We start from the raw sequence: 13,263 nt of genomic DNA, 5'->3' as shown, positions 1-13,263 counted from the left end.
TTTGAAGATTTTAATTTATTTTTTTCGTTTTATATTGTCTCATTTTGTTTTTAAAGGGTGTCAAGGTTGGAAGTATGTTAAGTATTGAAGATATGCATTATCTATCCCATTTCATATTATGGAGTTTTTTTAACGACCAATGAATAATTAAATGGGTTACTGATTAAATTTATCACATCAGGATGCACTCGTCTTTCGATCCGGGAAAAACTCTATCATAAGGCTAACACCCGTAAACACTTGCTTGAAGGCACGACAGTGCGGTTTAATAAAACTCGTTCACTTCAAAGATCCGACTAGTAAAAACCATCTGCTCGCCTAGTCTCCCATCATCACCCTGGTGTCTTTGAAACTATATGCCGGGGGCAGGAATCAAACGTTGATTACATAAAAAATCAAGTATCTCATTTACCACTTCACCACTAACTCATTTTACCATCTATCAATTGAACAATTGAATCTTGATGTCTTCAAACGTTTTTTTCAAAATGAATTCTCGCCTTTTTAAAAAAAATCTAATCATTCGAACTTTTGATAGAAACTATGTAGTAGTATAGGTTATCCCCACACATTGATTTTCTCCACTTGGTTACATGGCTAGAATGAAGCTATGTAGATGTTCCTAACGGTTTATTATTTTAAGATTAATGGTTTAAAATATCAAAGAAATCTATTAATATATAACTAACAACATAATCACATCACATGATCGATTAGAACTATCTATACTATATATAATACATCAAATAAGGACAAATTAAGACACTCATTTTTAAGTAATTTACAACACTTAAAGCATGAAGTACATGTGTTATTAAGGGTAAATTTGTCTTTTAAACACAATTAACTCAACTTACAAGCTTGCCCTCTCATCTTTAATCATATCATGTTTTTAGTTTCAACTTTAAACCAACTTCTCACCTACGATTTTTAAACGACAAAAGGTTTTCATACGTTAATATTTTTGTTGAAATATTGCACCATAAAAACGAGTATTTTATTCTCTTTAATTTGTATATAATATTATTATAACTTTTTCAATTGAAAAAATTAATATGTTACGTAGGGGTGTTCAATGCCGGCTTTGATTGTTTTTAAACTACAACTAAACCATTAAAAATTGAAACCAAACTGTTATTAACGGTCTGGTTCTGGTTTGGTTAAGAGTTTAAGCTTTGATAATAAAATTTGCTTAAAATGATTATTAATATAATCGTATCATCAATTCTAACTAAGTCAAAATATGATACTTGAAAGGATAAAGGAAGTAAAAAAAAACGACTGAAAGTAAACAACCCAGCCGAGAAACCAAACTGATGACCAGTTTAAACGGTTTCAAGGTTTTAAACCGAACAATGAACACTCATAAGTGTTACATGATTAATAGAGTCCGCGTTCAAAGACCCGCTGCATCGCGCGGGCACTCGTCTAGTATTAATATATACCTGCACACACATAACCACCATTTACACAATCACACTCAAACTCAATTTGCACTTAAAGAACCTCTTTCTTATATCTCTTTCCAGTTAACTCGGACACAACCCAAACCAAACCCAAGCTCTTCGAAAAAAACCTAACCAGAAAAAGATCAAGTTTCACATATGCCTCACGGTGGTTCAAAGTCAAGGCACATGACCGATCAAACACTTTATTATTGCAAGAGAAAACTTGATCAACTTGTCAACTTACCATAACATTACCATAATAATCATATTACAATTAGAAAACTAAACCAACTTGTCAACTTAGGTCCTTCCATATTCACCAACTTGTGAACACGCTACGAAATTACCAACACAAAGCAATGACAGCAGCAGCGGTTAGTCTCCACCTCTAGCATAAAAGGGCGGCTATTGATGATCGAAACTAGCGGTGGAGTTGGCGTGTACGGAAAACGGGTTGTGACATCCCCTTTTTTGGTTTCCAGTGGTGTGTGGTGACTGCTTTTACACAAGCGCAGCGCTGATTGGTATAAAATAACAATGGTTGAAATTGATCTGTCTTTTTATGGCATTTGATGATAGTAATTTATAAACATTTAAATTACGAATAGGTTAAATGGATAATCTCATAAAAAAAATAGGGAAATATGTAATTGATGTTTATAGGTTGGGTAAATATGTAATAAAGGCTCTTAGTAATGAGATATATGTAAAAATCCATTTTATGAAGGATAGAAATTAGGTTTTGCACCAAGCGTCATATGAACCTGGATATAGCAAGTGTGAGCAGTAAATGACTCAGGATTTATTAATAAGTAAACCCTTGAACCTGGATAGGATCTCTGGCAAAAAATCTCGGGAGGGGATAATTATCCCTTGTCTTAGATTTAATAATAAATGAAAAGTGCTACAACTTGAGAGTTAGTGATGAACAAATCTAGAGTACAAGAGGGTGCATGTAGTGTGGTGCTAGTAAGCAAGTGTCCTATGTTGTTCATCATAGCATCATTTATACTGTAATCGAATATTTTAACATAAAATGTCATTAACTAATTCTTCAAAGGAGCCATTGGACTTAGTCATATTTGTTTCCACGAACTTCTTGATCAAGTCTTAACCTGCTAGCCGTTGGCAGTCATTTGCATGCTGATTTAGTAGAGACATGCTTCACAAATGTAACCGACACCGAGGATCTCGCTTGGTTAATGAGTCTTTAATGTGATTATTACTACTCATTCTAGATGTTTGGCCCATGCATTTAATGAACGCTTAATATTAATTAAGTCATTAATGATTACCTACAAAATATATTCGTTAGTGAAATAAATAAATAAATAAAGGGTTCAGGATACCGAACCTATCTAAGATCCCGACTGGCAAGATAATGAGGATCGGGATCCTAAGCGAGATTTTGACCCACAACACACACACACACTGTAAGGCCCCGTTACCGGCTCACTCTTGACGTTGGATTTACTCATAAACGCAGTTCTACAAATCAGAGTTTATTTAAACTTTCGCGGAAACGTTAAATTTAATCATTCAATACAAAAATTCAATCTTTTATTCAAAACATAATATACGGCATCATAATTAAAACACCATTTCTCTACTATCATCTTGTGTCAGCCATTCAATCCATGCCATGTGCCCTCCTCGTGCTAGCTCATCAGTCATACTCACCTGCGCGCATACTAAAAGTCAGCTACGCTGAGTGAGTTCTAGTTAATCAGGCAACATACCATACATTTCTTCCCGTATCCGAAGACACGTATTACTAACTTAACCTTGTATTGGTATCCATAAGAGGAACTTCACGTAATATCTATTAAAAAACTACTACTATTACTATTACTCATACTATATATATATTCTCCATAGAAGGAACACTCTATGTACTTTCCATAGAAGGAACACTCTATATATTATTCATAGAAGGAACATTATACTATCCATAGAAGGAACACTACACTATCTATAGAAGGAATACTATGCTATCCATAGAAAGAACATTATACTATCCATAGAAGGAACACTACACTATCCATAGAAGGAACACTATGCTATCCATAGAAGGAACATTATACATTATCCATAGAAGGAACACTATGCTATCCATAGAAGGAACATTATACATTATCCATAGAAGGAACTCTATATATCATCCATAGAAGGAACACTATATAATTTATTATTTAATATCCATGTAGGGAGCTAATCACTTCCCTTGGCAATACGTGCAATATCCGAAGATCGTTCACGTACCGAAAAGCTTTCTTTCGTAATGTTCATACATCATCCTTGCATTACATACAATATTCATATCTTTATTTATAACCTGACAGTACATGCAATATTCGAAGATCGTTCACGTACCGACAAGCAATCATTCGTATCTATCACATATAACATACATGGCATACGCTTACCATTTAAGGTAAGTGTATTAACTATCACATCGAGTATGCACACAGCCCCGAAACATAACAAGGAAAGGGGCTAGAAACTCACATGGATCCTGTTTCTTTCTCTATTTATCGTAATTCCATTCTTTAACTGCGCCCTTCTAACTGTATATAGGGTACGCGTATTAATATTCATTTTATTTGCATTCCCGTTGGAAATGACTAAGTCTGGTATGATCGGTCGGCCTTGTTTAGATTTCATTTACTTATAATATTTCTTACGGGCCCTAATGTAAGGTTTTTAATTATTAATTTCTCTTTCCTAAAATATTTTATTATTATCTTAAAACTCGATTATTTAAATATTCTTTTAATATTCTTTTCTTTATCGAGCTCACGTCCCTCCTTGTAAACCGTCAAGTATGTTCGTATTTAGACGTATATGTGTATGTATAGGACACACGGGTTATCCCATTCTTGTGGACCTCCAAGTGTAATCTTAGGTGTGGATTTAAGCGAGTATTTCTTTCACATATACTTACTCTCGGGTTCTCAACGATATCGATTACAAAGTAATCAAATCACTTCGTAAAGTAATCGAATTATAAGTGATCTGGTGTAGGGGGTGTATTAGGATTTGGGTTTGTAGTTGGGCTTGGGCTAGTGTTTGGGCTGAGTATTAATAAAAGCCCAACTCCTCCTTGTCAAAAACAAACATCAGGCCGTCCTTCATCCTTCTTCATTTTTTTTTGTTCTTCATACCGCCGCTCCCCGTAATCGAGTTTTCTTGTGATCGATCCTCCATGTAATCGACCATTCAAACATGTAATCGATTCCCTGCTTGTAATCGCCCCCCCTCTTTTCGTGTTCGTTTATTGTCGTTTGGCTTAGTTATGGACTTTAATCTTGGATCTATCTTGTATATGGATGATCTAGTAATATTTAGCGTTCGATCTTGCTTCTTATTTCTTTCTTTCTCTTGGCCGTTTATTGTGTATGTGTGTGTTCTTGAGTGTGTGTAGAGATTATGGAAGATGGAAATGAGGATAAGGGTTTTAGGATGGTTTTAAGGAGATATTTATACTCCTCAAAGCCCATGGACCTAAGGCCCATTCCACCATCTTGATCCATTCTAATTACTTAAGTCCATAATTTCCATATTTAATATTAATTAACTATTAACACTCGATTATAATTTCATGGACTTTCTTTTATCTATTATTTTATTAATTTATTAGGTCTCTATTTATCCGAGTAACTATTATGCCATAAATAAATTATATATTTAAATATTATTCTTTGAGACTTCGGGATGTTACACACACACACACATATATATATATATATATATAATACAATTACAAGTTGGTATTAACAATTTAGCTTAATGGTGTTGTACCTTATGTTTTACATGTCATCTGTGTTTAATAGTGTTGCGCGTTATGCTTTAATAATAATTTTTAACATTTTTTACCATTCACTCTCATATTTTTACATCTTTAATAATTTAACCTCAACACTTTGACATTTATATATTTCATCTTTTACAAATTTTCCGTTTTGGTCTATAACTTACAAGTTAACACACTATAATGTGCGTGTGGTTCAACATTTTTATGCCTATGTTATCCCGTTTAACAACATCGTCGCATCACTCTGGTCCTAGGTCAACTTAGCTATTGTTTTCTTTTTTTATGTTTTACGTGCGTGGTTCAACGTTTTTACATCTACTTTTCGTACATTTTAATTTAATTTTTGTTTATTATTTTTTTAAATGATATTTTCCGATGTTAGTGGTGGTACGACATTGGTGCTACTTGGTATGGTTTAGGCGGCCGCTGCAAAAAGAAGGCATACTAAACGGTTTAGTCATTAGGCATGGAAGAGAGGATGTTGACTAAAGGTGATGGTGATGACGACTTCATATTCTCAAGTGAAACGGATAGGTGTTTCAATATTAGTTATATGTAAGATAATGGTATGCGCAATGGGGCGAGGAGTTGGAGGTTTTGGGACTACAAATTTGGTTACACTATTACACCCAGGCGACAAAGGGGTGAAATGGGGGGGGGGGAGTAATTCTTGTCGTCCTTCATCACTTTTGTTTTATTATCATTATTATTATTATTATTATTATTATTATTATTATTATTATCATCATAATTGTTTGTGTGTGATATATATACACACACATTGATTTAATTCTATATTAGAAATTCGAAAATATATCATCAGGTTAAAAAAATGATATTCGAATTACATAATAAAAAGACAATTTGGATATAATCATACAATGATAGGATATTAGATGGAAAAAAATTATTTGTAACTTGAAATATTAGAAAATACATCTTTTACTATAATGGCCCTATCATTAAATAAATGATAAAACAAAAGAAATTTTGTGATTGGATGAATTTATTTTTCAAATTTCTCACACTAAAACCATTTCTCAATAGAACTCAAGCCTATATATATTTGTATATGTGGGGCTACAACACCATTACACATCTAAAACAAAAAATCACCATTTTTTGATTGGGCGCTACATGGCGCAAGTCGTCCCATTTTATAACACATCCACTGCACATAATCTTGCATCGTTAAAAAAGAAAGGGTCCACCGGTCACCGTCACCACTTGCAAGGTGATTACATCGTTCAAAAGAAAAGTGTCCACCCACGTTAATAATTCTTTCACTACTTTAATTTACTTTAGCTTTAATACTAAAAGACAATGTTTTTAGACGCGGCCCGGACATCGACCTGGACACGGTTAAAGGTCAGACCAACACGGGAGGGCGGACCGGTGTTTGACCTAAGGGTGTTCAAGAAATCCGAAATCTGAAAAAAACTGAAATTCGAACCGAAACCGAAACTAAAACCCAAACACAAATAACCGATTCGAATTCTTGTTCGGATATTCGGATCGGATCAATCTGAATAGCCGAATAACTAATTCGGATTCGGATATCCGTTTAATCCGAATAAAAACATGTTTTTAGTGGTATTTTCTGGTTTGGTATATTTATTAGACTATTATTTGAAGTTTTTACTTTAAATTTGTGTTAAAAGTAATTCGTATTTTCCGGTTTTATGTTTATTGTGATTTTAAACTATTAAATGTTAGGACAAAAATTAGGAAATTTTTTTAGGTTTATTTCGGATAATTTCGGATTATTCGGATATTATCCAAATCCGATCCGAATTGAGTTCGGATAGATTCGGATCGGATCAGATCGGATTTCGGATAAGGTCCAAAAATTTTCAAATCCGAATAACCTGAACTGAATAATCCGTTATTCGATCCGATGAACACCCCTAGTTTGACCCGGAAACATCATAAATAATTTAAATATCTTTATATATATACATCCTATTTATATAGAGATATATCTACGATTATAATAAACAAAAACCATTGTTGTGCCACATGTCATCTAATTGTCCTATTTTTGTGCCAAGTGACATCATTATTGTTTAACATTGAAAGTCAAAACTATCTAATTTAAACTATTAATAAATATTCTAAACATTCCATATTAATGATTTATTTATGATTTTATAATAGTAAATAAAGTAAAAATAATAGAATAAAAGAATGTACGTAGAACTTTTGAAACTCATTATTCGTGTTGTATGTGTTTAGTTTATTAGTGACCGGTTAAAAAAGTGTCACCATTTGTCTTTACTCTGAGCAATACGAAAATGGTTAATCTCACTTGATTACTTTTGTACTTTTAATTCTATATAATAAACTTTTTTATATGTATTGATAACTTTTGCTAAAGTGACATCAACACTCAATGAGAATAGTTGATTGATAATGGTGCATACCATTACTTTTTCTTTTATATCTAATAATTATGTGAATTTTTTATGTTACAGTGTTCATTGTGTTGTTATACTTCATTAGCAGGTCAAGGTATTATACAAACTTGCATCAATTAGAACTTCGGGCCAAGCTAATATAAAAATAGAGTTGTTTTGATCCCGTAATACAGTGGTACTGTAGTGAGTTTTTGTTTATATTAATATATTCATGAAGCAAAATTCATATATTCTTGGATGACTATCATTGTGTTGTCTATTACAGGAACAACACTCATTTATTTTGTTTTTTTTTATTTCAAATCTTGTAAGTTGAGACCGTAAAGTATAAGTGACTACTAGAAATGATAGGGAAATGGTTGTAGTTATGGGTGTTGCAAACTGATTCTATACAAAATCAATGTAAGATCATGAGCAGAGCGTTTGAAATAATAATTTGTTTATTTTAAGTTGGTTGTTTAATATTATGATTTATTTGCGTTGTATCTTTTATATAAGAATCTCTAAATTGTTTGATATAAGGGAGGGATGATTGTTTGGTTTTCAGTGAGATACTTAGTTGTTGTGAATAAAACCTTTGCAACAGTTTTTTTACTCCGATTTACGAATTGGGTCACAACAAGTTCCACTTGAAACAGACCCACATTTGGTATGACTTGGAACATGTTGGGCAAGTTCAACTTGTATTCGAACCTTTTAGTAAACGTGTCAAATTTGCTACTTGTGTTCTCTTATAGTTGGCAAATTGGATGAGTCGTGTCAATCGGCGCAACGCATAAGAATCGGTTTGGCCAGTACACATTTTTTTTACTTTTACAAACAAATATAAAACTCACTATAACTATTAAGTTTCTTGTATATTATTGGAGTTGAGTAAAATGGTAAAGATCATCTAAAATTATAAGTTTAGTAAGACGATATGTTTGACATTGAAAAGAATTGTTATAAAATGCCTATAACTTTATTTGTATTACACTTTTTCTTTGCCGATATTACCAAATATGCAGTTGTCTTTGCTTATAATTTTATAACATAAGACATGGATTAGAAAAAGACATGAAGTAATCCACATATGTTTATTTGTTAGTAGTTATGAATGGTTAATAATTAATATCATTAAATCCCCAATTTAAATAATTTGGTAATTTTTTTACGAATAGAAATTATTGTAGTTGTTAGTTTAGTAGAAAAATATGTTGAGACTAAATGTACCACCCCCTCATCTACTTGTCATATCTTCTCCCCCTAAACTTTTAATTCTTTTGATAATTTTATTTGACATATTACTCTACTGTAACATTTTTTACATTCTATAGTTTTCTTTTAAAATATCAAACCAAAAACTATTAAGTTTTTATTTCTATATTTATTTATTTTTGTATGTCACTATTTTTGTGCTTATTTTTCTTGATCATAATAATAATATTTTACTATTATTAGTGTCCATGTATGTATATATATATTGATTTATGTTTGGCCATATTCATATACATTAAATAGCTACATTAGAAAACTTTCATAATATGAAATTTGCTTTAAAAAAAATGCATACTAACTTTATAAACTATTAAAAAACAACTACCTCGATGTGCCATGAGCGCGAAGAGGGTTCAAGAATAAGTTTTTTTTATAAAGAAATAAAACAATTATATATGAAAAAAAATATATTTTTAAATAATAAAAATGTTTATTATAAATATGAAAAAGTGATATTTTGTTATATAAAAAAAATCATTTACTAAAATATTAAAAACAACAATAATAAAAAATAAAAAATGACAACAAAGAAAAACAAAAGGGTTTGAGTTGTATTAATGAAAAATTTGAGGAAGAGGTATATTTAGTAAAAATGAGGAGGTGGGGTTTGTTCAGCAACACCCTAATTGCAATACAAGGAACATAATTATATAATAAGATAATGAATGAAATTTAATTTTTCAAACCCGTGTATCACACGGGTTTCTAACCTAGTAATCTATATAAATAGAAAAAATAATATTAAGCAACGTGCATGTCCATTTATGATGTATATAAAAATATACATCTTTTCGGCATCAAATAATCTCTAAAAACTACAATTTCTGTCAAATAACATAGCATAAAAGACTATTTATCATAATAAAACATAATTTCAGGTGAAACCAAGCCCCAAACGAAGAAACAAGCAAAAAGACGAAGAAAAACAGAAGAAAACACAAGAAAACAAAGAAACACGCCCCCATGCCTCAAGAAACACGCCCCCATGCTTCTAACATAAGAAAAGACAAAATCTGGAAGCAAAGGCACGGGGCCGTGCTCATCACGCACGGGGCCGTGGACGAGAATACAGAAAAGACAAAGAAGAATTGAGCACATGTCACTAAAAAGCACAGGACCGTGCCTACCAACCACGGGGCCGTTGCCACCTCACAGAAAAGACAAAACAAATCTGGCACATGTCATAAAAATGCACGGGGGTGTGCTCATCAAGCACGGGGCCGTGCCTCACTATCCAGATTGCCTATTAATAGTGGCTCATGTTGCACTCATTTGGTGTGCCTTGAAAAGATTTCTATCCGATTTTCTCTTATAAAAACACACACTAACACTCACTTTAGAGATTTAGTGAAGAGATTGAAGGCTTGGAGATCATCACCATCAATCATCATCATAAACAATCATTACCATCATTAAGAAGAAGTATTCATCTACATTTGTTTAGATTGTTCCAAGTTTAATCATGTATTTGTTACTATCAATCATCTTAATGTTTATCATCATGCTCATTATGAGCTAAACTCCTTTTACCATCTAAAATCTATGAAGAAGCTTTGTTATACTTGATACTTAATCAAGATATGTGATGTAGTGTCACACCCCTATCTTAGGCCTAGGAGTATGATCAATAGTTGGTACCACAAGTGTAAATAAATCAGAGTTACGTTAATTTAGCGGAAGTCTTATAAAACTTGTGGGTTTAACTTGTAAATATTTACATTAAACAAAAGTTGGGATTTTAAAATATTCCCAAACTTAAGTACAAAAGGTTACTTGTTTATGTTATACAAACCACCATTTTACTCTTATACAAAAAGAATCTGAGCCATCGGATATTAGTACTTCATTATTTCCAAGCTCTAGCTTTGTTCACCTGCAAAATGTAATAAAATACGTCAGCAAGGAATGCTGGTGAACACACTGACGCAAAAATATTTCTTTTACTTTATTACCCCTCGAGACTACGCCTGCCTCGGCCCAACGTGGCTTAGGAATAACAAATTCAAATAACACATTATAAATATGAGTCTATACTCTAGGTCACCTCAGCAAACACCGCAGCGTTCGACTTAGTTAAGTACCCGTAAATATAAACATAAGGTCGTACTCCCTGCAGGAGAGCGTCCTACGACCAAGGGTGGTGCGATCATGCCCATACATCGCATAATACCACCTATGTAAGGATCCAGACATACGTATACCATAGCCTGAGGGCTAGGTTTATACCCTTATTCATAACGGTTTTAGGAACACATAGTTCCTTGTAAACAATTTCAAATAACAAGTTTGACTCATTTTAAATAAGTAAAAGTTTGGGGACGTATTCACCTTGTCTCTTTAGGATCGGCTTCACTCACCGTCCAAGGGTCTTTCCCTTTCTTTATCTCGCACCTATAGTACGAGTATAAATATTTGTTAGTCGGATACACGATCCGGCTTAAGACCTTTAGTCTTATATCTCAATCCTCGATTGAACCTTTAGTTCAATTCTTTGTTTACTTAAAAACCTTTAGTTTAAAAGTAAATTATAAACCTTTAGTTTATATAGAAACCCGACGTTTCTTCTTCTCCAAGAAACATATTCTTTTTCTTTTATTATTTAAGAATACTCTTTATTCATTAAATAATATTTCATAACAAAGAATATTTACGTATATACTTACACACATATATACGTATTCAACAATATTCATAATCAATCTTTTAATCATTTCTTTGTTATGTTTTCTTTTCTTTTCTTTTATCGAGGTATCGAGTATATCTTCGACTTAAGGCTTAAGCCTTGAATATAATATTAAATCATATTGAATTTGATATTACGCCTAACCTTAAGTGACGTATATAAACCCTAGAGAATTGAGCAGCACTCCGACGCCGCTTTACTTTTCTCGATCAACTTTGATATGCCAACTTCAACACACGTCGGCACGTCTTTCGGGACTCATTGCCATAACAACGCCTTCTTGATGATTGAGGGTGGAGGGTGGCACAAACTTCGAGGAAACGGTGTACACAAACAAAGGATCGGGGCACGCTTATCGAGGCAAATCGTTTATATGATTGTCGGGTTTTTAGAGAGAGACTAGAGAGAAGTGAAAACTGAGTTTGGGATGATGAAAATGAGCAGCCCTTGGCCGCTATTTATTGGAAAAATATTGGCTCCTATCGCGCTACGCGATAGGTCCTTGAGCAGGCCTATCGCGTATCGCGATATAGGCTTGATGACGCAGAGGGTAGGTCTGCCACGTGTCGACACGTGGCAGTCACCGCTCCACATGGCAACATGTGGCGACACGTGGCGGCAGTGTTGCCACTGGTGACACGTGGCAGCACATAGTGCCACCGCGTGCCACGTGGCACACGTGTCACACTGTGTCAGACTCCCCATCGCGATACGCGATGGGCGTCTCCTCTGACTCATCGCGTAGCGCGATGGGTCAGGAAAACAGAATTTTCAAATTAAACCCTCAACTTTGGAATTTGGCAATTTTAGTCCCTAGACTTTGGAAAGTTGATATTTTGAACTCGAAATTTTCACGTTGTTACATCCTCCCCACCTTGAAACAAATCTCGTCCTCGAGATTGCTTTACTCGAACAAGTGGGGGTATTTCTTTCTCATTTCCGATTCGAGTTCCCAAGTATATTCGGGCCCTCTACGCGAGTCCCATTTAACTTTCACAATTTTCAAAGTTCTTTTCTTTAACTTCTTTGTTTTCGAATCTTCAATTTGTATTGGACGTTCTACGAATTTTAAGTTCTCATTTATTTCAACGTCTTTTAATGGCATAGCCAACGATTCATCGGTCAAACATTTACGCAGATTCGAAACATGGAATACGTCATGTATTCCTTGCATTTCCTCAGGCAGTCGCAATCGGTATGCAACAGTGTCGATTCGTTCGAGTACCTCAAAAGGTCCAACGAATCGAGGACTCCATTTTCCTTTCTTACCGAAGCGAACAACGCCTTTCCTAGGCGAGACTTTCAATAACACTTTGTCACCGACATTGAATTCTAACGGCTTACGACGAACATCGGCGTAACTCTTTTGGCGATCACGTGCCGTCTTAAGTCGTTCTCGGATTTGGATAACCTTGTCGGTAGTTTCTTGGATAATCTCGGGTCCAGACAATTGATTGTCTTCTATTTCAGACCAACAGACGGGCGTTCTACATTTTCTTCCATATAACGCCTCGAACGGTGCGGTTTGAATACTCGCGTGATAACTATTATTGTACAAAAATTCCACTAGGGGTAAGTGGTCATCCCAACTTCCACCTAGATCAATCACACAAGCGCGGAGCATATCTTCCAACGTTTGAATTG

This window comes from Bidens hawaiensis, unplaced genomic scaffold (assembly GCF_021521415.1).
Source record: "Bidens hawaiensis isolate Kalapana, Puna unplaced genomic scaffold, B.hawaiensis_p1.1 tig00021378_1, whole genome shotgun sequence".
Classification (NCBI taxonomy): domain Eukaryota; kingdom Viridiplantae; phylum Streptophyta; class Magnoliopsida; order Asterales; family Asteraceae; genus Bidens; species Bidens hawaiensis.
Note: the sequence above shows the minus strand (reverse complement) of the source record.